This window comes from Bos indicus, chromosome X, assembly GCF_029378745.1.
Source record: "Bos indicus isolate NIAB-ARS_2022 breed Sahiwal x Tharparkar chromosome X, NIAB-ARS_B.indTharparkar_mat_pri_1.0, whole genome shotgun sequence".
NCBI lineage: Eukaryota > Metazoa > Chordata > Mammalia > Artiodactyla > Bovidae > Bos > Bos indicus.
The window spans coordinates 9,480,865-9,508,458 of record NC_091789.1 but is presented as its reverse complement, the minus strand read 5'-3'; the positions used below and the strand labels follow the sequence as shown (position 1 = coordinate 9,508,458).

The window sequence follows — 27,594 nt, the reverse complement described above, 5'->3', positions numbered from 1 at the left end:
GTTTTCCAAAGCGGCTAGATAAATTTACATTTCTGTCTATAGTGTATGAGGGCTCCCTTTTCTCCACATCTTTGCCAGCATTTGTTATTTGTGGTCTTCTTAATGATAACCATTCTGACAGGTATGAGGTGATATCTTATTGTGATTTTGATTCACATTTCCCTGATAATTATCGATTTTGAGCATCTTTTCATGTGCCTGTTGGTCATCTGTATGTCTTCTTTTGAAAAATATCTATTCAGATATTCTGCCTATTTTTTAATCACATTGTTTATTTTTTTACATTGACTTGCATGTGGTGTTAATAAACTTTAGATATCAATCCCTATCAGTCATATTATTTGCAAATGTTTTCTCCCATTCAATAGGTTGTCTTTGCATTTTGTTGATGGTTTCCTTTTCTGTGCAAAAGCTTCTAAGTTTAATTAGATCTCATTTATGCTTGCTTTTATTTCTTTTGCCTTAGGAAACAGATTCAAAAATATATTGCTGTAATTCATGTCAAAGAATGTTCTGACTATGTTCTCTTCTGGAAGTTTTATGGTTTCATTTAGGTCTGTAATCCATTTTGAGTTTATTTTTGTACATGGTGTGAGAAAATGCTCTAATTGCATTCTTCTACATGTAGCTGTCCAGTTTTCCCAACACCACTTACTAAAGAGAGTGTCTTTTCCTCCACTGTATATTCTTATCTCCTTTATTGTAGATTAAGTCACCATAAGTGTGTGGGTTTATTCTGGGCTCTCTATTCTATTCCATTGATATATGTGTCCATTTTAGTTCCAGTACTATAGTGATTTGATTACTGTAGTTTTGCAATATAATCTGAGGTCAGGAAGCGTGATACCTACAGCTCTTTTCTTCTTTCTCAAGATTGCTGTTTTCATATAAATTTTAGAATTATTGGTTCTAGTTCTGTGAAAAAATGCCATTGGTGTTTTGATACGGATTGAACTGGTTCCAAATAGGAAAAGGAGTACATCAAGGCTGTATATTGTCACCCTGCTTATTTAACTTCTATGCAGAGTACATCATGAGAAACGCTGGGCTGGAAGAAGCACATGCTGGAATCAAGATTGCCAGGAGAAATATCAATAACTTCAGATATGCAGATGACACCACCCTTATGGCAGAAAGTGAAGAGGAACTCAAAAGCCTCTTGATGAAAGTGAAAGTGGAAAGTGAAAAAGTTGGCTTAAAGCTCAACATTCAGAAAACGAAGATCATGGCATCTGGTCCCATCACTTCATGGGAAATAGATGGGGAAACAGTGTCAGACTTTATTTTTTGGGGCTCCAAAATCACTGCAGATGGTGATTGCAGCCATGAAATTAAAAGACGCTTACTCCTTGGAAGGAAAGTTATGACCAACCTAGATAGCATATTCAAAAGCAGAGACATTACTTTGCTAACAAAGGTCCATCTGGTCAAGGCTATGTTTTTTCCAGTGGTCATGTTTGGATGTGAGAGTTGGACTGTGAAGAAGGCTGAGCGCCAAAGAATTGATGCTTTTGAACTGTGGTGTTGAAGAAGACTCTTGAGAGTCCCTTGGACTGCAAGGAGATCAGTCCTGGGTGTTCTTTGGAAGGACTGATGCTAAAGCTGAAACTCCAATACTTTGGCCACCTCATGCGAAGAGTTGACTCATTGGAAAAGACTGATGCTGGGAGGGATTGGGGGCAGGCAGAGAAGGGGACGACAGAGGATGAGATGGCTGGATGGCATCACCGACTCAATGCACATGAGTTTGGGTGAACTCCAGGAGTTGGTGACGGACAGGGAGGCCTGGCATGCTGCGATTCATGGGGTCGCAGAGTCGGACACGACCGACTGACTGAACTGAACTGAACAGAATTGGTTATGTAGATTGCCTTGGGTAGTATGATCGTTTTCACAATATTAATTCTTTCAATCTACATTGAGGGTTCATTTTCTTTTGATAGATGGTACAATACTATCCTAATTCTAGCTAAGTTGCACTAACAAAGTACAGAATATGAAATTCTAAGCTTCTAAAAGTTATTTTCCTACCATTCAGATGGTATGTTTCTTAAAATGCCAACATATCTCAAACATCTTATTTCAGCCTTCTTGAAGCACAAGAAGGAAGTATTTCTCTAGCAAAGCTGTTCTCCTACCATATTAAGTGAAATTTCTCCAATACTATAATAGTTCTGGTAGCTTTTGAAGGTGGAGGGAGATAAACTGTTTAGACAGTGTGTGAAAGAGCTTAAATGTTTCCTTCCTATATTAAGGAGAGTAGCACACTGAGTTAGTTTCATCTTAAAATAAATTTATGTTCTGTGGTTGTTGGTAAAGAGATAAGGAAGTACACTGGACTGACCTGTTCCGTTATTAAAAGGTAAGTCCAGATTGTTGCCTGTGCTTATATATGTGGTAAAATGAGAGTTCATAGATAATGATATTACAACATTAGGCTTTCATCTGGTGCTGTTGATAGTAACAATAATATGGATTAGGCCTGTCTTACCAATTCTGAAGCACTCTATAATCTGAGAAAACATTGAAGTCAGACTGATAGAACTGAATTAGAGATGTGTGGGTATTAAAATACTCCATCCAACCCATTTCCACATGTACCATCTGTTGTTTCCAGATGTACTGCTTCCTAGAGGCGGTATTCATGGGCATGGTATTATAACAACAACAAATCGGCATTCCTAGTTCTGAGAACTAATTCCCAGAAATACAAGTTTTCATTGGCTGCACTTCAGGGAATTAGACTCCTCTGTGACTAGGGACATGCCATTACAACCATGGTAATGGAAATAGACCAATTCAGAGCTTATAAGGCATTAGGGAGCCTTCAAGTTGGGAGCAGTACAAAGTTTCTCTTATGTGTCTGTAACTCAAGGTAAGTTGAGCAACACTTATTAATGCTCCCCCCCTTGGTGATTAGATATGCCTAGCTCATTGTAGATAATGTGTCAGAAGTATCTCTTCTATGTTAACTTTGATAAGGAAAGTTATAAAACACTCCAAAGGTTCTAGAGTATATGCTTAAAGGCTCGTATATTGTCCAGCACCTTAATCTGGTGCTGTCTGTAAAGCAATGGGCTGTCACCTCCCTCAAGACCACTGCTTGCCTCATTAATACCACTGGAACAAATTATCACTTCACAGCCCAGAAATCTTCTATAGCAGTTGTGGTGATTGATGTAACAAGGCTAAAAAATAATGATGAAATGCATGTTCCAGAAGACAGATTCAAATGGCAGGAGCTTCAAAGGCAATTAAATGTGACACAGAAGGAGTCTTCCTGGAATAAAGTATTTTCAAATAAATGGTAAGATAAGTGTGATAATCTCCTAGACTCACATTACACATAAATTAGTTTTCAATGAATAATTATTTCTGAAGGTTTAGTGTGCAATAAAATAAAAGTTTAGAAACAGCCAGTTTGAACTATTTAAAAAATGTATTTTGGGGTTTAAAATGGGAAAAAAGCAATGCTTTGGGACTGGCATATAGGCTCATAGTCTCATAAAGGGATTCATTTATTTGTAGCCATAGTATTTGAATGACACCTTTTGATATGCTTTAAAGACTCCTGTTGGTTGGAAAGTAATCATGACTACAGATGTCAGGTTTAACTGCCTTCCTCCAAAGTGAATCAAACGATCCTTATGATGTATTGATTCTATACCACTAAGTTACTAACTGTGCTGTGAGAGGAACCTGCCTACTCAAGAGAGTGTACCTGTGCATTAGACAGGCACATCAAGGTCGCCATGAAGGGGAAATTTAAGACATGTGGAAGTAATTGGAACAGCTGGGCAATGTTAAAGCACTCTGGCATCTAAAGTCTTGGAGAAGGTAAACCTCAAACTGCCTTTTTGGCCCTGTAAGTGCCCTTGTTTTCTTGAAATTTGGGCATAGGACAAATAAGATGAACACTGGCTCAGATGTAGCAAGAAAGGTTATTTTTATAGGAATTCTCCACTAAAAAAGTTAGTTAATCAAAGGACTGTACTTCCAAAGAGACATTTTAAATAACTTCTAAATAGTAATTAAAAAAAATCATGTTTTTGAGTTTGGGGTAAAATTATCTGGGGTTGTATTGGATACTTGTTTAAAATTATTTCTTCACTAGTCTATTATTAGCCAAACCTGATGAGGTCATTTTGTTGATTTCTTGGCATAATCAAAGGAACACATTTATTTAAGGTAGATTATGTGTCTCTCTTACTCAGAATTATTGAGATATAAGTCAATGCAAGTCAAAAATCATTCATTGCACTTCAATAATCAGTTTGACATTTTTTACAATATCTCGACCACCCTTTTTAATAACACGATTGAATTATTCAGAAATGTTTTATAATTGTACAGGTCATCATTAACAGTGTTATTTACCCTGAGTGGGAGTTTGAAGTGTCCTTTTGAAAGAAAAATTAAAGATTATTTTTACCTAGTTCTTTAAGTAATATTTTATGTCAAGACACTGGTTAATATGTAGAACACAGAAATATTCACCAACTGTCAAAAGAGGCTGAGGAATTATTTCCACTTTCAGATGTCTACAATTCACTAGGTTAGACTAAGAGACATAAACATGAATCAAGTGACTTTTTATTACTTAAATGAACTTTAAAAAATTGCGTTAGCCTCTTAAAAACTTTGAGTTTGGACTTAGGAAATTCTGCCTTTTACTTTCCTGGCCTGTTAATTGGTTGGAAATACTGAAAATACATAGTTATGTATCATGGATGGCAGAAAACACATATGACTAAAATGACAGCTGCTTGAAATAGAAAAACCAATAAAATGACTGTACTTTTATGACACATTTATAGGCTGGTAATAAAGCTCCTTCCTAATCTCATTCTGTCATCACAGCACCCAAGTGATTTGTGTAATAATTGTTTTATCTATCTTTTTAAACCATGGAAAAGCCAGAAGATGGACCTAATGACCCAGCGTTCCTTTTTTTATTGTTACCATCCTTCAACTGCATGCACATTCATAGTCGTTTTGAAGAAAACCCAGGATTTTTTAGTCCAATCCCAAAAGCATGTCACTAATTCTTGTGACAATTGACAAAGAATAGCTAACATGTATTTTTTTCACTAACTGCTTTTAAACAATGTTGAGAACTGGTTGCTTATATAGCGTAGTTAAATTAAAACACAGAAACAAGCCATCTTAACTGAATACTTGGAACCACCCCACTCCCAATTAGTCATGTAATATTTTCAGAAAGGAAGTATACTTACATTCACTGAGTGCCTGCTCTGGGCCAAACACTGTCGTGTATGTAAACTTATTTAACAGCAATTTCACAACAACATTGTGTGGTAGTTATTTTTATCCCTATTTTTATGGAGGAAGAAACTCAACCTCAGAGATGTTAAGGAGCTTCTCCAGTGACATAACAGCTACTCCATGGCAGAGCCAATATTCAAATGTACATCTGCCTTGTTCTAACTATTACATTGCATAGCTTTTTGTGGAAAATATGTTTGATAATAATGGTTATATTGTAATACATTGGAGTAGATCTGTATAACACTATTCATCAAGATAAAGTATGTGTTTAGTTTGTTAAATTGCTTGATTTAACATGCTGGAATAAATTAAATGCATGAGCAATATCAGAATGTACAGAATTGTGTTGATTATATTAATGCTATTTTATAAATTATAGTAATGATTTTCATATAGGAACAATCTATACAAGTATTTAATGGAAAAAATAAAGTTATTTGCACCCACGCATTCATAAAATTATGGGTTTTAAAGCTACAATTTCTGTTTTCCATAACCTCATATATAAAATAATTCACCTACCAAAATTGAAAAATTATATTGCTTCACATTTGAACTATCTGTTTCTAGGTGTAGGGACTGGAAAGATATTCAGGTGCAAATTATGCTTTAAAAAGAGAACTTAAATATATTTAATTGTATAATATACTTTTAGCTTTAGGTTGTAATACAATCAATTACTTCACTGTGATTTAATATTGACATATTTCTGCTGAAAAAAAGGCCGATGACTATGGAAAGCAATTGTATCATTCTACATGTGTAGAAATATTGCAATATAATTAAATTCCTGTTATGTTCCTACTAATCGTTTATGAATGTTTAAGGCTTTTTATTTTTTTCACTTTCAATTTAAATGATACTTTTTTTTGCAGTATTACAGAAAGAATAGGCAAAACCTAGAAATGTATTTATAAGATACAGTGACTCTATGAGAAAGTACATCAAATGAAGTTCCTATTTTTTTATGAGATGAATCAGTGCTATGTACCTATGATAACCCTTTAATTCCATATAACCTTGTAGTTCAGGGCTTCCCAGGTGGTGCTGTGCACTGTGTTTAGTCACTCGGCTGTGTCCAACTCTTTCTGACCCTATGGACTGTAGCCCACCAGTCTACTCTGTCCATGGGGATTCTCCAGGCAAGAACACTGGAGTGGGTTGCCATGCCCTCCTCCAGGGGATCTTCCCAATCCATAGGTCGAACCAAGTCTTCCACATTGCAGGCAGATTTTTTACCGTCTGAGCCACCAAGGAAGCCCACCTCCACCCCCTCAGGTGGCATTAGTGGTAAAGAACCTGCTTGCCAGTGCAGGAGACATAAGAGATAGGGTTCTATCCCTGGGTCAGGAAAATCCCCTGGAGGAGGGCATGGCAATCCATTCGAGTATTCTTGCCTGGAGAATCCCATGGACAGAGGAGCCTGGCAGTCCATAGTGTCACAAAGAGTCAGGCACAACTGAAGTGACTTAGCATGCATGCATGACCTTGTAATTCTGTAACCTCTCTGAGTCCATAGTTTTCCTTTATTAACTGTGAAATGGGATAGTAACTACTACTCTGGGCTCCTATGATAATCGCATGATATAATATACATAAAGAGTAATGAACAGTGTTGAGCAATGAGTAGTTATCAATTTGTTATAAAATCAATTAATATTTTGCATATGATTCAATATTTTCAAATATGATTTATGAATGTTTTAAAATCTGATGCAAGACCAGAAACTATAAAACTCCTAGAGGAGAACATAGGCAAAACACTCTCTGACATACATCACAGCAGGATCCTCTATGACCCACCTCCCAGAATATTGGAAATAAAAGCAAAAATAAACAAATGGGACCTAATTAACCTTAAAAGCTTCTGCACATCAAAGGAAACTATTAGCAAGGTGAAAAGACAGCCTTCAGAATGGGAGAAAATAATTGCAAATGAAGCAACTGACAAACAACTAATCTCAAAAATATACAAGCAACTCCTACAGCTCAACTCCAGAAAAATAAATGACCCAATCAAAAAATGGGCCAAAGAACTAAATAGACATTTCTCCAAAGAAGACATACAGATGGCTAACAAACACATGAAAAGATGCTCAACATCACTCATTATCAGAGAAATGCAAATCAAAACCACTATGAGGTACCATTTCACACCAGTCAGAATGGCTGCGATCCAAAAGTCTACAAATAATAAATGCTGGAGAGGGTGTGGAGAAAAGAGAACACTCTTACACTGTTGGTGGGAATGCAAACTAGTACAGCCACTATGGAGAACAGTGTGGAGATTCCTTAAAAAACTGGAAATAGAACTGCATTATGATCCAGCAATCCCACTGCTGGGCATACACACTGAGGAAACCAGAAGGGAAAGAGACACGTGTACCCCAATGTTCATCGCAGCACTGTTTATAATAGCCAGGACATGGAAGCAACCTAGATGTCCATCAGCAGACGAATGGGTAAGAAAGCAATGGTACATATACACAATGGAGTATTACTCAGCCATTAAAAAGAATACATTTGAATCAGTTCTAATGAGGTGGATGAAACTGGAGCCTATTATACAGAGTGAAATAAGCCAGAAGGAAAAACATAAATACAGTATACTAACGCATATATATGGAATTTAGAAAGATGGTAACAATAACCTGGTGTACGAGATAGCAAAAGAGACACTGATGTATAGAACAGTCTTATGGACTCTGTGGGAGAGGGAGAGGGTGGGAAGATTTGGGAGAGTGACATTGAAACATGTAGAATATCATGTAAGAAACGAGTTGCCAGTCCAGGTTCGATGCGCGATACTGGATGCTTGGGGCTGATGCACTGGGACGACCCAGAGGGATGGTGTGGGGAGGGAGGAGGGAGGAGGGTTCAGGATGGGGAACACATGTATGCCTGTGGCGGATTCATTTTGATATTTGGCAAAACTAATACAATTATGTAAAGTTTAAAAATAAAATAAAAAAAAAAGAAAATCTGATGCAAAATTTGATTTTTAAAATGAATGAAATTTCAATTACATTACAGCTGCTTATCAGATCCTTTTGCTAGCTTCCCCAACATTGATCAAAATGACACAGACCTCTTAAGAACATGCCTCCTTTACCATGTCTTACCCAGATTTTCCCTCTTGTGTTTCACTAGTTTCCGTCTCAAAGCAGAATGTTTTGGTATGACTGCCTGACATGACTATTTTGATGGAAGCATATTGACATAACCATATCCAAATAATCCTTTCAAATATAAAATCACTGTTTTTTCCTTCCATGGGTTGTATATCATATCAGATTTTTTTTAACTATAGCTCTTTATTTTCATATGGACAGTTCAAAGGAAATAGCAATAGCTTTTGTTTAATGTAAAAAAAAAAAAAAAAAAGAAATAAAAAAAGCACCACCCCTACACAAACACCTTCCTTGAGAACTTGCTGCTAAGTCGCTTCAGTTGTGTCCAACTCTGTGTGACCCCATAGACGGCAGCCCACCAGGCTCCCTCGTCCCTGGGATTCTGCAGGCAAGAACACTGGAGTGGGTTGCCATTTCCTTCTCCAGTGCACGAAAGTGAAAAGTGAAAGTGAAGTTGCCCAGTCGTGTCCGATCTGTTATTAGAAGGCTGGGTAAAGGATTCTGTAGTTTAGAAGGGAAATACAGTGCAGATTTCTCTAGAGAGCAGTTATTAAAGAAGTTTGGGGGTAAGAAGTTTAAAGCTAGCTTGGTGAGCTTATTTCCCAGGCTCAATGTGATTTGGGAGAGGTGTCATAGGGCTAGGTATAGGGTATTGGGACAGTGGTCACTGCCCAGAGCCTTGGAATGGATTTTGCTGTCACACAATGCAGGCAACAGAGACCGAGATAACTAAAAATAATCAAGGCACCAACCAATGTTTTAGGATTGTGCGTTCATCATATAGGTCCAAAAGGTGTAAGCGTAGGCTGTGTTGGGGTAGAGGTGCTGGGAACTGTCACTGAGGGGCACAGCCTGCAGCAGTTTCCCGAAGCCCTGCTGCTCTTGTGGAGTGAAGCCAGCATTCTTTTTATTTCCCTTTGGGTTGCGAAGGGCAATTTCTTCATGAGCCACGTTGAGGTCCCCACATAGCACAAGGGGCTTGCAGGATGCCAAACCCTTCAGGAATTTGCAAAAGGCTTTATCCCAGTGCTGGCGGTACTTCAGGTGTACCAGACCTCCTCCTGCATTAGGCACATAGGCTGTCACCAGCACAAATGCATCATCTTCAGCCACAATCACTCGGCCTTCCTGATCATGTTCTTCCTCACCAATGCCATAGGAGACTTTGAGTGGGCACTGATGGGAGAGGAGGCCCACACCACTGTACCCCTCCTTGTCTGAAGGAGCTGACCAGTACTGATGGGATAACCCAGACAGCTCTTGAAGTTCAACTGGTAGTTTGTTCTCTGAACATTTGGTCTCTTGGAGGCACAGGATATCTGGGGCTTCTTCTTTACCCAATCTAAACATTTCTTCTTAATCCAGGTTTGAAGCCCATCCACATTCCACGAGCAGAGCCTGAGTGTGGCTGATTTGCCACTGGGTGAAGTTTTCTGATCTGGGAGTCTTCATACAGAACTGCGTCCTCTCCTGCTGCCTCTTTTTCACTCCTGTCTTACTCTTCTTGGCCTCTGGCTTGGTCTTGGGCTCTTCCCCGTCTTCGACCACCACTCCCTTTGTCCTGTTTCAGGCATCACTGTAATGAACGCCCTTCTGCTCCAGTTCCACATCGCCCACTAAAGCAGTATTTTGATCACATTGCTTGCTTCAGTCCCTGTCTGGCTCCTCCTTAACCCAGCACAAAGAATCTGAATCAGGTATTCTTGAACCTAGTTGTCTACCACCCAGACTGCATGGTTCTTTCTCTCCCAGTTTTACTCATATTTAAACTGTTGGATTTTTTTTCATTGAAATGTATTGCTTTTATAGTCATAAAAAAGAGAACTATTTTTAAAATGCATACAATTGAGTTAGCCTCTGAGGGGACGGGTGATTTTTGTCTTCTAAAATCATCATTATAAGAGTGCATAATGTATGTATATCACTGTGGAAACTGTTAGAAGAATTATTCTCATCCATAATCCCCAGTGTCTTATGGGGTTAGCAAAATCAAGAAACTTACCAAAAACAAATAGCCATTTAAAAACCATTTTCTACTGGAAAACAGGACAAATTCTATGATAACAAGGCTAAGTCTGTATATCACTAGAGATTAAGTATGACCATTATAACTGTAAGAGATCATATAATTTGAAATGGTGGCCAGCAAACAAAATGAATTATGACTGATACTCCTTTGTGAGAAAAGCATGTGTGATAAGCATGTGGCTCCTAGTTTTATGTCATGTGGATGCCAGATGGTGCCTAAGGCCAACCTCATCTTTTACTCTATTTCCGAGCTTCTTGTCATCTCATACACTCTGGGATATAGATCAGGGATGGGGTGAGGCTCAAAGATAGGCTGAGGATGACTGCTTTACATAAGCCGAATATTTAATAATTTTGTTGCTTAGACCTTGTCGCATTATTAAAATATAATGTACCCTCTTCCTTTCTTTTTAGTATACTTGTCTCCTCTCTCTACCAAAATATCGAGTGTTAGATGGTTGTGCTACAGATTGGGATTTTGTGTCTGTATGTGTATATGTTGGTGAGTAGGGATGGAGTAGAGAATGATGTATGCAGTTGGTATAAGATGCTGAGACTCATTTTCCATGATTTTTTAGGAAAAATTTGGATTCCCTGTGTCTGTGAAATAATAGAGAATATTAAAATGTGCTTTCAAACTAAAAATTAATCTCTATTCAAAGAGAATTTCTTGGAAAATGCAGTGGAAAGGCCAGAACATTGGGAAGAGATACAGAGATTTGGAGAGATATTCGTGTTAAAAAAAAAAGGGGGGGGGGCCCTTTTTTTGCAAGCAGCCTGCCTGACTTTAGTTATATAGTAATAGACAAAGATTTGAGTGAGTAGAATGACAATAGGAAATATTAATATGTATACATATATATAACTGAATCACTCTGCTGTACACCTGAAACTAACACAACATTGTAAATCAATACTTAAATACTTTAATAAAAAGAAAAGAAAATACCAATATGAAACAGGCTCTACTTTATAAGGCCACGTTGGTCTGGCATATCCCATACAACAGGCAGACGTTCAGATAGTGTCAATGATTAAGCATTTGATGAGGATCTATGAGCAGTGTGTTTTTATAACATAATGGATGCAGGCATTTTGATTCCTGTCTTTGATGGCTTTCAATCTAGAGGGGACCATATGACATACAACTCATTGTAAAGAAGAAAAAATGTTTTAATATTGCTTAGACTGATATTTAAATAGTGTTAGTTCATAGAACTCATATAATCTGGATCAATCCAAAAAAGTTCTCTGAACTAAATGAGCCTTAAGATAAAATTTCTAGGAAAGAATTTTGTTACTGTTACTTTTGAATCAGACTTATTAAAGACTGCTCAAGGAACTCTGCAATCTGTATTAGCTTCTAAGCCCAGAGAGGAAGATTGCTGTCTTAAGAAAAAGTTTAAGAACAGAGACTGTTGGAGGCTTTGGTTGGGTTTAGTACATGCTGCTTTATGGTAGCAGTATTTCATCAACTGGTACTATAAAGACTATTACACAGTACTCACACAATTAGAAGATAGCAACCATTCATTTCCATTTTGATCATCTTCAGTTTTTCTAGGATATTTGTAACTTATAGGATAGCCTGATTAAATTTAGTCCCTTGAATCACAAGGAATTCTAGATTATTTCCTTTTTAATTCTGGGAGAATTTAAGCCATCTGTTGCCTTGAAGCAGAGAGATTTAGCAATCAGGCACAGCAGTAAGAAGATATTTGTCTAGGGATGCTATTAATTAACAAACTTGGAAAGCATTCTGCATTTCTTACCTTAAAGTCAAAGGACCCCTAACAAATACATTGGACACTTAGATGATCAAACTTGTCTTGGATCAGATGCTCTTTATGTTCTGCTTTGGATATACAGAATAAAATGTGAATGGAATGTATTAGATCCATTACCATAAAAAGAAAAAGGTACTAAGTGACAAAACTGTTGATTCTGAGATACCAAATAAGTGTGCATTTATAAAACCTGAATGTTTCTAAATAAATATGATGATATTTTCACATTATCCTTTTTCACTTAAAAGTAACTCTCCTGGCATTTCATCTAATGAAGTACTAAATTTAAATTGGAAAATTTGTGCAACAAATTTTGAGGAAACTGAAAGACATTTTTTGTTTCTTCTTAAATCAACTTTATTTAGGTGTAATTACATACAATAAAATTCACCCATTTTAAGTACATACATTAGTGACTTTTGACAAATACATAACCCATAAAAATCACCACCACTATTCAAGTCTTAGGATGTTTCCATAACCCCTTAAGATAGATTTTTTTTTTTTTTTTGCCCATTCCTGGTTAATTCTGCCCTATCCCCAATCTCATTGATCTGGGAATCATTGATCAGCTTTCTATCACCATAGATTAAATTTGCCTTTTCTAGAATTTCATGTTAGTGAAATTGTATAGTATTTCAGTTCAGTTCAGTAGCCCAGTCATGTCTGACTCTTTGTGACCCCATGGACTGCAGCATACCAGGCTTCCCTGTCCATCACCAACTCCCGGAGCTTGCTCAAACTCATGTCCATTGAGTCGGTGATGCCATCCAACCATCTCATCCTCTGTCATCCCTTTCTCTTCCTGCCTTCAATCTTTCTCAGCATCAGGGTCTTTTCCAATGAGTCGGTTCTTTGCATCAGGTGACCAAAGTATTGGAGTTTCAGCTTCAGCATCAGTCTTTCCAATGAATATTCAGGAATGATTTCCTTTAGGATGGACTGGTTGGGTCTCCTTGCAGTCCAAGGGACTCTCAAGAGTCTTCTCCAACACCACAGTTCAAAAGCATCATTTACTCTTCTGTATATGACTTCTTTCACTTAGAATGAGGTTTCTGGAGAGTTTGCTTTGAGGGATAATTGACAAATTAAAAATTCTATATATTGAAGGTGTACACGTTGATGTTTTGATATATGCCTGCACTGTGAAATAGCACAGTCTCTTTATTTAATATATTTACCACCTCACAAAGTTGCCATTTTCCCTGTTATTCCTTCCTTTGTTCCTTCCACCCTCCCTCTCACTTTGCCTCCCTCCCTCCCTTTCCTTCATTCCTTTCTGTGAGAATACTTAAGATCTTTCCTTTAAGCAAATTTCAAGTATTCAATAGAGTAGCTATGCACTTCCCAGGTGTCTCAGATGGTAAAGAATCTGCCTGTAATGCGGGAGACCCAGGTTCGATCCCTGGGTTGGGAAGATCCCCTGGAGAACGGAATGGCAACCCACTCCACTCTTCTTGCCTGGAGTATCCCCATGGACAGAGGTGCCTACAGTCCATGGGGTCGCAAAGAGTCAGACACCTCTGAGTGACTTAAGCACAGCACAGAACAGGAGTGTAGACATCTCTTTGAGATCCAGATTTCTCTTCTTTGGATTTATACCCAGAAGTAGGATTGCCAGATCATAAAGTAGTTCTATTTTAATATTTTGAGGAACCTTCATGCTATCTTCAAAAATGGTTGTGCCAATTTACATTCCTAGCAACAGAGTCCCAGGGTTCTGTTAGTTCTCTCTGTATCCTCGTCAGTACTTATCCCTTGCCGTTTTTGCTAATAAGAAGTATGAGGTGGTATCTTACTGTGATTTAGCTTCAGATTTCCCTGCTGATTAGTGACACTAAGCACTTTTTCATGTAACTGTCAGCCATTTGTATGTCTTCTTTGGAGAAGTGTTTATACTCAAATTTTTTTTTTCCAGTCAGACATTTTTTGCTATTCAATTGTGTGAGTTATATATATAATGTTAGATATAAATTTTATATATTTACATATATAAGTCTTCCCTGTTGGCTAAGTCAGTAAAGAGTCTGCCTGCAATGTGGGAGATCTGGTTTCAATCCCTGAGTCAGAAAAACCCCCTGGAGAAAGGAATGGCAACCAACTCCAATATTCTTGCCTGGAGAAGTCTGTAGACAGAGGAGCCTGGTGGGCTGTAGTCCATGGGGTCGCAAAGAGTTGGACAAGACTTAGTGACTAATGCTTTCACTTTTCATATATATATATATAATTTATATGTTAAATATACATTTTATATATTTACATGTAAATATATGTAGGATACTAACCTCTTATCAAATAGATGGTTTGCAAATACCTTCTCCCATTCCATAGGTTGTTTTTTCATTTTGTTGAATTTCTGTCCTCAAGTGCTTCCAGGGTACATAAATAAGAATATCCAGTCTAGGCTTTAACATCAAGCATACTAGAATTGGAGTCCCAGCTCTTCTATTTACCACCTTTTTACTTGTGCAAATTCTTTTACTACCCTAAACCATTACTTTATGGTGAATTTATTATTATTGCTAGGATTGAATGAGATTTTATACATATACACATACATATATATATATATATATATATATATATATATATATATATAAAGTGCTTTTACAATAATGAACTGCCACATAGATATTTCCCACAAATGTTGGTCCCTTTCTTCTTCTGTCCCTCTAAGAATTGACTTTATTCTTTAATACACTTCTGTACATCCCATCCATGAAAGTGAAAGTGAAGTCACTCAGTCATGTCCAACTCTTTGCGACCCTGTGGACTGCAGCCTAACAGACTTCTCCATCCATGTGATTTTCCAGGCAAGAATACTGGGGGTTGCCCAGTATTCTGGGGGTTGCCATTTCCTTCTCCAGGAAATTTTCCCGACTCAGGGATTATACCCAGGTCTCCCACATTGTAGGCAGATGCTTTACCATCTAAGCCACCAAGGAAGTCCAGGGAAGATCCCATCCATGGGAATCTCCTAAAAATACCTTTTGGACCATGGTATACCCTGCCACACAGTGTCCAATGGCGCCTTATTATCTACTGGGTGAAGTCCAAACTTCAAATTCAAAATTCACGGTCCTCTACAATCTGAACCCAGCTGTTTCCTTCCTGCCACTACATGAATATTTCACTCAAGTTCAATTAGTAGACACCAGGGTTTCTTCAGTCTGTCAGAGGGCTTGTTTAAGAGTAGGGAGGTTTGGTCTTATAGGGGTGGATGGTAGTGTGATGATGGAAGTACTGATAGCATTTCAGAGAGATGACAGGATTGAGAAAAAAATTGTCTTTTTCATTCTGCTCCCTTTTCCCATTAAAATATCCTTCAATGAAGTGTGCCCAGGTTATCTCAGCTAGGAAATGTTTCTTTAAAAGACCAGTTACTGCACATCAGCTCTGTGTAAGATATTACCTTAGTAACGAGGACCAAAGTGACCTGAGAGTTCATCACAAATAGGAAACAGACTTGAAAACAGATAATTTTTTAAAAATGTAATATGATATAGTACTGATCATGGCATCCAGTCCCATCAGTTCATGGCAAATAGATGGGGAAACAGTGGCTGACTATTTTTTGGGCACCAAAATCACTGCAGATGATGATTGCAGCCATGAAATTAAAAGACGCTTACTCCTTGGAAGGAAAGTTATGACCAACCTAGACAGCATATTAAAAAGCAGAGACATTACTTTGCCAACAAAGGTCCATCTAGTCAAGGCTATGGTTTTTCCAGTGGTCATGTACAGATGTGAGAGTTGGACTGTGAAGAAAGCTGAGCACTGAAGAATTGACGCTTTTGGACTGTGGTGTTGGAGAAGACTCTTGAGAGTCCCTTGGACTGCGGGGAGATCCAACCAGTCCATCCTAAAGGAGATAAGTCCTGGGTGTTCATTGGAAGGACTGGTGTTGAATAATGGTAAGACACGGACAACATTTGAGACAGAGAGAACAGGAAATGCAGTGGGATAGAATCATACAAAATCTGATGAGGCTTCAGTATAGAATTGGGGCAAAGATGGAGTGGAAAATGAGAAATGAGGCTCTGAAGGTAGATCAGAGTCAGTCTGTGGTTCTTATATTACAATAATAATTGCAATTATAATTTATTGAACACCTACTATGTATTAGGTGCTCTGTAAAGTGCTATATATACATTGCTTTTTCCAAAGATTTCTATCAGCCCTGTGACGTATAAGGAATATTATTCCCATTTTTTTGTTGAGGAAACTGAGGCAGAAAGTAAGTAGTTGCCCAAGGTCACCAACTGGAAAAGGCAGAGCTAAGACTGAAATCCAGGTGTGAATAACCACTGAGTTCATGAACATGAATGGATGAGGCAGTGATGGTAGCAACATGGATGTAGAGCAGAGGGAGTTACATCCTCTGAGGCATCCTGTGAGGTAGAAAGATAGTGTTTTTGGGACCTGATGTTGAGGGATAAACCAGAGTGAGGCATAGAGGGTGATTCTAAGGTTTCTGGCTGGGGAGGTGTGGTTTTGGGAACATGGTTAACCCATTTGCAGACATGGAGAATTTAGGAAGCAGAAGAGTGAGAGGCGTTAATGAATTTGAATTTGGATGTTTCATAAACTTCAGGATCTTCCAGGGGATTGAAGCTAGTCACTAGAGATTTACAAATACAGATGGCGAGATCTGGACTGGATAGACAGATCTGGAATCAATCACCATGTTGACAATAATAGAAGTTGAGTCATGAATATAATTACTCAGGGAGAATGTATAAAAGTAAAAGAGCAGAGCCTCAAGAATAGATTGCCCCTTCCTTGGAAAATAGTTAACATTTTCCTTGCTAACTAGCATAAACTTCCTAGTGTTATACAGAGACTTTTTTTTAAATCTCTCTGATGTCTGTTGGATTATCAACTACTTGAAGACAGAGACTGTTCTGAGTAATTTCTACAAGCATTTAGCAGAAAGCCTTGTGCAGAGTGTGAATTCATTATATTGGATTGTCCTGGAACACTGGATGGTTTTAGAGACAGGACTGTGAGAAACCATAAATAAGGGGCTTTGGGTGAGACCTGTGTATTGGGAGCAGTGGAACTGAGGAGAAGGTGTCAATTTCTCCATCCATACCATAGGGAATGGTATGGATCCATTTCCATAGGGAAATATGGGCTATTTCCCTCATTTAAAGTTGGAAATATAGTCATTTCCCAAAGTACAAATTTTGTGCTTTGTTAAGCAAAGATTCTCAGGCTTGGTGTATGATAGAACTAATGAAGGCAGAGAGAAATCTTCAATTTGAGTTTCCACATTCTGAAGAAAACTTCTGATTGTAATAAATGACAAACTGAGTTCTTTTTTTAATTGAAGGAGAGTTGATTTATGATATTGTGTTAGTTTCTGATGTACAGCAAATTGATTCAGCTATATACATGCATATATATATTCTTTTTAAATTCTTTTCCATTATAGATTATTACAAGATATTGAACAAACTGAGTTTTTTATTTGTTTTAAAATTTAGGAATAGTATTTCAACTATGCCTCACACTGCAACTGCTTAAATGAACTATTCACTGATTATTCTGGGATTTGAGAAGACTCAGGGCACCGAATAAAAGCTGACTATTATTATTTCATTGTTGGTAAAAGACACAATCAATACTTGATTACTCTGAATTAGTACATCCAGCCATGCAAATCTTTAACCTCAGATTAATTAAATGTAGGACCATGACCCAACCTATAACAGTAATCTTTAGTAATAGAGAATTAAGTGATGTAAAGTCCATTTGTAAAGCATGTAGTTGTGCTGAAACCCAAGCTAGTTTTCTACCTATCATTCTGTCTGAAGTATCAACAGAGTTATGGCAAGCAGAGTGTTAACACTGGCATTTCTGAGCTCCTTCCCTTTCTCCCTATTCGTACTATTTTTACCACAGTTCATAAATGAGATATTTCTACACCCTGTGGTATTTTGCATCTTAGTGAAGATTGTTTCCTCTCTTAATATCCCAAATATTTTTACAAATTGCCATTTCTCATGTCCTGAAATATTCATTAAATCATTCAAAATGTAACACTTGTGTATTGGGTACCTGCTATGTGTCAGGTACTATACTACTACACTCGGCATTAGAGATGTTGTGGGGAACAAAACTGACAAGGAACTTGACTATACCTTCTGTAATGAGACAAATACATAATAGACAAACAAAGCATAGGTAAATGAGATAATTTTAGATTAGTGTCATGTAGACAATAGAAGTGAAAGGCAAAGAATAAAAGGAAAGATATATCCATTTGAATGCAGAGTTCCAAAGAATAGCAAGGAGAGATAAGAAAGCCTTCCTCAGTGATCAATGCAAAGAAATAGAGGAAAACAATAGAATGGAAAACTAGAGATCTCTGCAAGAAAATTAGAGATACCAAGGGAACATTTCATGCAAAGATGGGCTCGATAAAGGAAAGAAAAGGTAGGGACCTAAAAGAAGCAAAAGATATTAAGAAGAGGTGGCAAGAATACATAGAAGAACTGTACAAAAAAGAGCTTCACGACTCAGATAATCACGATGGTGTGATCACTCACCTAGAACCAGACATCCTGGAATGCGAAGTCAAGTGGGCCTTAGGAAGCATCACTATGAACAAAGCTAGTGGAGGTGATGGAATTCCAGTTGAGCTATTTCAAATCCTGAAAGAGTGCTGCATTCAATATGCCAGCAAATTTGGAAAACTCAGCAATGGCCACAGGACTGGAAAAGGTCAGTTTTCATTCCAATCCCAAAGAAAGGCAATGCCAAAGAATGCTCAAACTACCACACAATTGCACTCATCTCACACGCTAGTAAAGTAATGCTCAAAATTCTCCAAGCCAGACTTCAGCAATATGTAAACCATGAACTTCCAGATGTTCCAGCTGGTTTTAGAAAAAGCAGAGGAACCAGAGATCAAATTGCCAACATCTGCTGGATCATGGAAAAAGCAAGAGAGTTCCAGAAAAACATCTATTTCTGCTTTACTGACTATGCCAAAGCCTTTGACTGTATGGATCACCACAAACTGTAGAAAATTCTGAAAGAGATGGGAATACCAGACCACCTGACCTGCCTCTTGAGAAACCTGTATGCAGGTCAGGAAGCAACAGTTAGAACTGGACATGGAACAACAGACTGGTTCCAAATAGGAAAAAGGATACATCAAGGCTGTATATTGTCACCCTCCTTATTTAACTTTTATGCAGAGTACATCATGAGAAATGCCAGGCTGCATGAAGCACAAGCTGGAATCAAGATTGCTGGGAGAAATATCAATAACCTCAGATATGCAGATGACACCACCCTTATGGCAGAAAGAGAAGAAGAACTAAAAAGCCTCTTGATGAAAGTGAAAGAGGAAAGTGAAAAAGTTGGCTTAAAACTCAACATTCAGAAAATGAAGATCATGGCATCTGGTCCCATCACTTCATGGCAAATAGATGAGGAAGCAATGGAAACAGTGTCAGACTTTATTTTGGGGGGCTCTAAAATCACTTCAGATGGAGACTGCAGCCATGAAATTAAAAGACGCTTGTTCCTTGGAAGAAAAGTTATGACCAATCTAAATAGCATATCAAAAAGCAGAGACATTACTTTGCCAACAAAGGGTCATGTAATCAAAGCTATGGTTTTTCCAGTAGTCATGTATGGATGTGAGAGTTGGACTATAAAGAAAGCTGAGCACCAAAGAATTGATGCTTTTGAACTGTGGTGTTAGAGAAGACTCTTGAGAGTTCATTGGACTGCAAGGGGATCCAACCAGTCCATCCTAAAGGAAATCAGTCCTGAATATTCATTGGAAGGGCTGATGCTGAAGCTGAAGCTCCAATCCTTTGGCTACCTCTTGCAAAGAACTGACTCATTTGAAAAGACCCTGATGTTGGGAAAGATTGAAGGCAGGAGGAGAAGGGGACAACAGAGGATAAGTTGGTTGGATGGCATCACTGACTCAATGGACATGAGTTTGGGTAAACTCTGGGAGTTGATGATAGACAGGGAGGCTTTGCAGTCCATGGGCTTGCAAAGACTCCGACATGACTGAGTAACTGAACTGAACTGAACTGAAGACAATAGAACAAGATGACAGGATAGAGTGATTTTGTGGTGGTAGTATTGGAGAGTTGTGAAACATTAACTAAGATTGTCACCTCCCTGAGGTGACATTTGGGCTGAAACCTGAGTGGTGGCCAGGCAAAGATACAGGAGAAGAGGGTACCAGATGGGAGGAAGAGCAGGTGCACAGACTCCAGGCTGGGAACGAGTTAGCAAATCTAAAGAACCTAAAGAATGTCATGGTGGGCCGAGCTAGTAATGGGGTAGGGGCAGTGAGTGTTTGAGGTGACGTTGGAGAAACAGGTGGGGTCTGGGTCACTTGGGGCCTCTTGGGCCAGGATACGCAGCTTGGATTGTGTTCCAAGAACAGTGGGAAGTCCCTGCTGGCTTTACCAGTTGGCTTCTGCAGTTTGCCTTTGGGCCCCCTGTGTCCCTCATCCTGCTTCTTTCTAGAGTGAATGACACCCAGTTTTCCCTGTTCCAGGGGCGTGCTTGGATCTCGGGTGGTCTAGAATCATCCATTCTGTGCTGTCACTGCCCCTCCCCAGTTTCACCTCCCTCTGCCCCGCCTCTGAGAAATCCTCATCGTTCTTAACAGAGGAGCACAGCTGGAACTGGGGAATCAGATCAGAAAAAGACACCCCCTCCAAGATGGAAAACAACAAGAGTCTTCCTGGAGTGGATCAGTGCCATCTCTTTTAAGCAACATCTCAAGACAGAGGAGTGAAGGTACAACCATGGTGTGTCCAATGCCAGGCAGAGCAGTGTCCCCAGGAAGGTGTCCACCTTGGAGGGAATTCATGGCACAGACCCTGCAACCAGCATCCATCATTTCTACCTATGCTTCACAAGGAGACAGCAGGATGATGGAAGCTTTGGGTGTCTAAGAAAGAGTTTTGAAAAAGGTGCTAGAGATTGAGACTTCTCCATGTGTCCAAGGCATGGAGACTATGTGTGGGGCTCTGAGTCCTTAGAAAAGCTGTCTCTCTGGTGCAGTAAGGATTTATCTTCCTTTCCACCAGAGTGGGGATCATATTGCCTACAGAACTCTCCAGTTCCCCTTTCCTAGACACTATGGGCACCAAACTGCCTTCTTGTTAAATATTTGTACTGTGCTCACAAATGTTGCCATCTCTGCAATCTAGTTTAGTCATCAAACCAACCCTACAAGGTAGGGCTTATTCTATGTCAAAGATTATCAAATTAAAGCTCATAGAAAGTGCCCCCAGGAAAATATAACTGTTTACATAAACTATAGGGAAATGAACATCGAATGTGGTAAATATCTTGGAAATAGAGCCACAAGGATTGCTTCGATGTGGAAGATGAATAATATAGTTTCTTTGTCATTGTTACAGACAGATTAATTCATTAAGATTAGTCTGTAGTTCTTGCTAGAAAACAGCTATTAATTCCAATACAGTGTTGTGTTTAGGTTTCTGACAACTAAAATAAAAACTTTTAGGAAGACTTTTCTCTTTTATTTTTTCTAGTTGTTTCATCCTTGGGATAGTTGTGGATTAGTCACCCAATTAAGTCATCCAATTTTGAGTATACTGTTTGCTTACCTATTTACCAATGCAAAACCTTTTTTAATATGAGGAAATTGGCTATTTCCTTTAGTGGGTTGATGTGGTTGAGATGGAGGAAATTGGACCTTTGAGGTGGATAGAGAAGTTCTTATTGATGAAGTGCAGACTTCAGCTATACAGTGACAAATGGGGCAAAAGGAGGTCTGGGATTTTGTGACGGACATTTGACAACATTTTAAATGAAGGATGGAGTTAGAGATAGATCTTAGTTTCCCTAGACTTCTGTAATCAGTGATGTGCTACATGTAAATCACTCCCCTTTCAGAGTTGTTGGTCGTAAGGAAAAGTTTAGGAAGTAACTGGGAAAGAGCAATTGAACTCAGATTTATAGATTTCCTATAACATGCCAGGAATTGCTGCAAGATTTTTCTAAATATCATCCTATTTCCTTTCCACAAAAACACTGGGAGGAGGAAATATAAAGCCCTCTTTACAGATGAAAGGATGTCACTGACCCTTAAAGAGTTTAAGTAACTTAGTCAAGGGACAAAGCTGCTAAGTGGCAGATTCATGATTCGAACCTAGGTGACTCCACCGCTTACCTTCTCTTTACACTTCAGCCCTTGTCAATGAACACGAATAAACTGGCTTAGTTAAAATTGCTGGTTTGTTTGTATTTTTAAATGTACATCTTAAGCTTCAGGCTGTAAGTAAGTCTTAATTTTACAGTAAGCAAGCAAGATTGACCTCCCTAACTCTGGAAATTCGATGGTTGAATCATGGAAAGATACTTTATGGAACCACTCTATATGATATTTCATTTTGCTCTCAAGTTTAGAAGAGCTATTTCTCTTAAAATCGCAGTTTTTTGGGAATTTGATTAGCTTTTTCTTGGGATTGTCAAAAATATCTAGAATGTTGTAATAAAAACGGAGTCCTAAAAATGTGAACAATCAGGTCGTGGGCCACAGAGAATGTCAAACACTAGTCAACATGGGAACCAAGACATTATGTACTGAGGTATCATTAAGACCTGAGGTGTTAGCTCCAAATGAGAACAAAATGGGACTTGTAATGTTCACAGCTTTCATGATGAATTTATAATATTGAAACCAAATTAACTTGGGGTACCATTTTATAATATTTCCATCAAAAAGAAAATTACCAGAGCTGGAAGAATCTAAGAAAAGCCCATAAGAACTACAAAGGAAAATCCTTATTGGATTTTTAAAAAATGGACTTCCCTGGTGGTTCAGCTGGTAAAGAATCTGCCTGCAATGCGGGAGACCTGTGTTCAGTCCCTGGTTTGGGAAGATCCCCTTGGGAAGGGAATGCCTACTCACTCCAGTATTCTGGCCTGGAGAATTCCATGGACTGTATAGTCCATGGGGTCACAAAGAGTTGGACACAAATGAAAGGCTTTCACTTTTTTTCAAGTTCAACACACACACAACTTTTGCATTAGAGTTGTAAACATTTTTGATTACATAGGAAAATATGTGTGCAATGTCAAGTCTGCTGCCTCAACGGGAATAATTTATTGAGAGTCCAACTGTGGGATTTAAAAATCACTTCAGATTAGAATTATTTTCATCGTGACATTTGTTAGTTTGTTTCCTATACTGCAGCAGAAATCTCCTCACTATTTTGGCTTCATTTTCCATCTCCAGGACACAATCTTGCAAGATCACCTCTCACCCTTATCTCTTGGTGACTGGGCACTGAGATGGGACATTATGAACTTGATCTGACAACTTAATAAGATGTAATAAGACCTGAAATAGGGGTAGTGCCCTCTTGACTGAGAAGATCTAGATAGGTAAAGAATCTTTTCAAGGGTATGTCTAACCAAATTCCCTTTAAGACTTCCCTTTAAAGCATTAAATGTCTTTTGCTGTTTCAAACTAAAATGTGATCAGTTGGAATATTGGCAAAGAACAGGTCATTAGCAAAAACTCCAATGAAGACAATTTGCTTTGGGTTTGATTTTCCTGTTTTTGAGGTTAGCTTAGCACCAGATGGTACCCTAGTGAGTTCCGTATAAATAATACAATCATAGGGTTGAGTGATTCTCTACCAGTCACAGAATCAAGCAGAAAATAGCACTTGTCTTTCTGCACAAGCCCATGTAGATTATCTTATTGCAGATTTGTTCTTATGCAGCTCAAACTCTCAAATTCTTGTTGTGGTTGGTGGGTGTTTTTTTTTTTTTTTTTTTTTTCTATTTCTTTATTGGGCAAGCCAGCAGCCAACACCTCATTGTGACCCAGGGGGAAGGACTACTGACTTGAGGCTCTTTAGGTGATACATCCATCCATTGCAGAGAGGAGAAGAGGCGAAGAAGCAAAAATCTCTGCATTCCCTCTCTTGTTCCTGAAAAGGAAGAGTGGCCCCCAACACTCCCTTGACAGTTGGTGCACATTAGGGGGTGAGGGAACTGGCTTTGCCCACAGAAGCCCTGTGGCAACCCCTTACAGGCTTTCAAGGTCCGGCTCAAGTGCCAACTCCAGCCCATGATGCTCAGTGATCTTTCCTCTTTCTCCAGGTTCAGATGACAGTTAGTTTGTTCCTTAAGATCTAGCTCTTCATTATGTTCTCTTTGATATTATAGTTTCCCTACACCTCTCCTTTTGGATGTAAGTCTTATCTCACCTGTGGGATTCTAAGTTGCTCAAATCTATTTTCTTACAACCTAAATGACTTAGCACAGAATTGGGCATTCAATAACTGCTGTTGAATTGATAACACATATGTGGGTCACAGCTCTCACACACTGGAGCACAGATTTAATGGTCAGTACCCCATTCAGTGAGCAGAGTTTATCTATTATGACACAAAGGATTCTCGTTTCTTAAGAGTGATGGAGAAAGAATGAAAAACTTCCCCTGCTTTTCCGCTTTCGTTTGACTGTCCTGAAGATGACCCATATAGTAGCAAACCACAGAAAAGGTGATGTAGCCCGTTGGAGGAAAATAGGTGGAATCACTGAGAACCTTTCTTCTTTTGAAAGCTGCCTGTATTTTTACCCTGGAAGCACAGATAACCATACGGTGTGTTCAGCATTCACATAGACCTGAAATAAAATTGAGCCACTCAAGTATTTTTCTGAGCTTGGGGCTCTATTTACAAGTCTTTGCTTTAATAGTTCCTATGTATTAGATGTTTTGGAGTGACCTCAAAAAAGCACTTAGGAATTCAGATCAGATTATTAAAACCAGTAATTTATTAATTATAAAGAACTAATTTCTAAAGAATTTATTTCATGTATTTCCCAAAACAACTTATGGTCTGCGACAGAGTTCTCAAAGTGTGTCCTATAGAATATTAGTATTTCATGACATATGAATGGATGCTTCCTAGAAAAATAATTGGTTGCTTGGTTGTTGGGAGAAATGTTATGTATCCTGTTTGCTTCTTGGAGCATCACATAGCATATTAAAGGCTCCAAAGTGTCTTGCAGCAAAAAGCTCTGTTTAATTTGTTTATCTTGGCATTTAGCAAACATATTTGATCTCAGGAAGAGAATAATATTTAGTGAGTATTCTGTGCCAGGTATATATTATCTTACCAAATTTTCACAATAAAATTCTAAAATTCCCTTGTGGCTCAGATGATAAAGAAGCTGCCTACAATGCAGGAGACCCATGTTCAATCCCTGGGTCAGGAAGATCCCCTGGAGAAGGGAATGGCAACCCACTCCAGTATTCTTGCCTGGAGAATTCCATGGACAGAGGAGCCTAACAGGCTATATAGTCCATGGGGTCAAAAAGAGTCAGACACGACTGAGCGACTAACACTTTTCACTTTCACCCATATTTAAAGATAGGGAACTGAGCTTCTGCTGTATTAAATGATTTGTTCCAGGTCAAACAGTGGCAGAGTCTTATATAGTGAATTTTCAGGTTGACTCTGCCACCAAGTAGCTATGTACAACTGTTTTGGACAAATAAGGCAATCTTAATTTCCTTATCTTTAAGTCACATGAAAATAATAATGGTTTATAGATGTAAGGAATTGAATTTATATTACCATGTTTTGACAGAAAAGTGCCATACAGGTAGCATTTGTACTTTTCAAAAATAGGAGGCGGGGGGCAGGAAGAGGGCAACAACTAGTTCCAGGAAACATGTTCACTCAAAACATACAAGGTTAAGTGCTAGACTTATAAGGAAGTGCAAGTGTTAGTCGCTCAGTGTCCAACTCTTTGCAACCCCATGGACTGGAACCCACTAGGTTCCTCTGTCCATGGGATTTCCCAGGCAAGAATATTGGAGTGGGTTGCCATTTCCTCTTCCAGGGGATCTTCCCAACCTAGGGATTGAACCTGTGTCTCCTGCATTGCAGGCAGATTCTTTACTGCCTGAGCCACCAGGGTAGCACATGTAAGAGCAAATGTAAAAAAAAAAAAAAAAAAAGTTACAGCTGCCCTGAATGTTTACCAGAACACATATATTTTCACTTCATAACTGCTTTGTATTTTTGGTATAGTTAGATTCTCAGATTCATGGATTGATCACATTGGGGAGTACAGCATTAAAGCACTCAGTGGTACTGTTTTGAAATGTTAAGACTAGAAATACATTATCACTAGATATTGGAACTTTGACCCTTAACAGCAACTTTCTTTGCTTCTATGGCTTTAAGCCAGAAGCTAAGCTTCTTTCTATTTATTTTTGTATCATTCATTAAGAAGGCATTGCAAAGAGCTAATGGTCTTAGAAAGTGGCTCTGCCTCACTCTACCAATTCTAAGGTATGGTACTTGATTCTTAGGACTCTATCATCTGTCTCAATTTGTCGAGTTTACCATACGAGCTAACCCATTTTTACTTGGCCCCTTGGAAGCTTAAGTTTGAGTGAGTTGGATGTAGATACATTTTCCCCCTAAACTTTGAGAGTCTTTATAAATTTGTTCTACCTGTAAATTTAACAGATAAATAACACAGTGTGTAATATAACACTCTGGAACTTATTCCACATACTGACCTGAATGTGGTGATGGGTGTATGACAAAGGGGAAGAAGGCTGCTAATTAGACATCTACTTTGCCAAACTGGAAACTGATTTCCTCGTTACCTAAGTTGAACTGAATTCCGTTTCCAGTCTTGAAGTCATTACCAAGGCAGTGCACAGCTGAACTGAGACAGACTGCGTTTTGCATTCTGTATCCCTGAACTATCATTAGCTGATATCATAAATATTGATAGATAGTATAATACTCCACCAAGTTTATTAAAAGAATAATTTAGAAGCCCATGGTGGTTTTATCATCTGGGGTTCTACCATTCTTTAAAGTGCGATGACTGTTTCTGTGGTTTTCCTAGATTTGGTATTTATGAGTTGTTTATGGCTCTGACATTATTTTATGCTAGAATTCATTAACCTTTAAAATGTTTCTGATATGGTTACTCACTATTGTCAGTCACCTCTGGTTTCTAGACACACAGACTGCATCCTAAAAAGAGGAGATGAAACTGATAGCATTCAGATTCACCAGAAGTTGCTTTCTTTGGCTACTTGGTTTCTGAGGTGTAGTGCCAGCTGTTCTGGAGAGAGCAGAACTGCCCTTAGTGTGATGACATTCCAGTTCCTTTGATAGAGCCTCAAATTACAAGCTTTACTGTCTGATAACTGTGATTTCTTGAAAGACGTGCATCTATATCTTTGCTGTAAAGAATAGAAGAGAAATAATGGCACTATTTAAAGGATAGTTTCAATATATAAAAAAGGGTAATTGCTGTGAAATCTGTGCATAGCCTAAACGAGCTTA

At 38.4% G+C, this 27,594-nt stretch overlaps 1 protein-coding gene, 1 non-coding gene and 1 pseudogene across 6 annotated transcripts in view; 2 read left to right on the top strand and 1 right to left on the bottom strand.

The window, feature by feature from the left end:
- TENM1 (teneurin transmembrane protein 1) overlaps nucleotides 1-27,594 on the top strand; it is a 909,292-nt gene that overhangs the window by 85,065 nt on the left and 796,633 nt on the right. The gene's annotated exons all lie outside the window — the stretch shown is intronic.
- On the bottom strand, nucleotides 9,020-9,994 carry LOC139176032 (DNA repair nuclease/redox regulator APEX1 pseudogene; annotated as a pseudogene).
- Nucleotides 13,581-13,652, top strand: TRNAY-GUA (transfer RNA tyrosine (anticodon GUA)). The gene has a single exon. It is a non-coding gene; the product is annotated as a tRNA-Tyr (tRNA).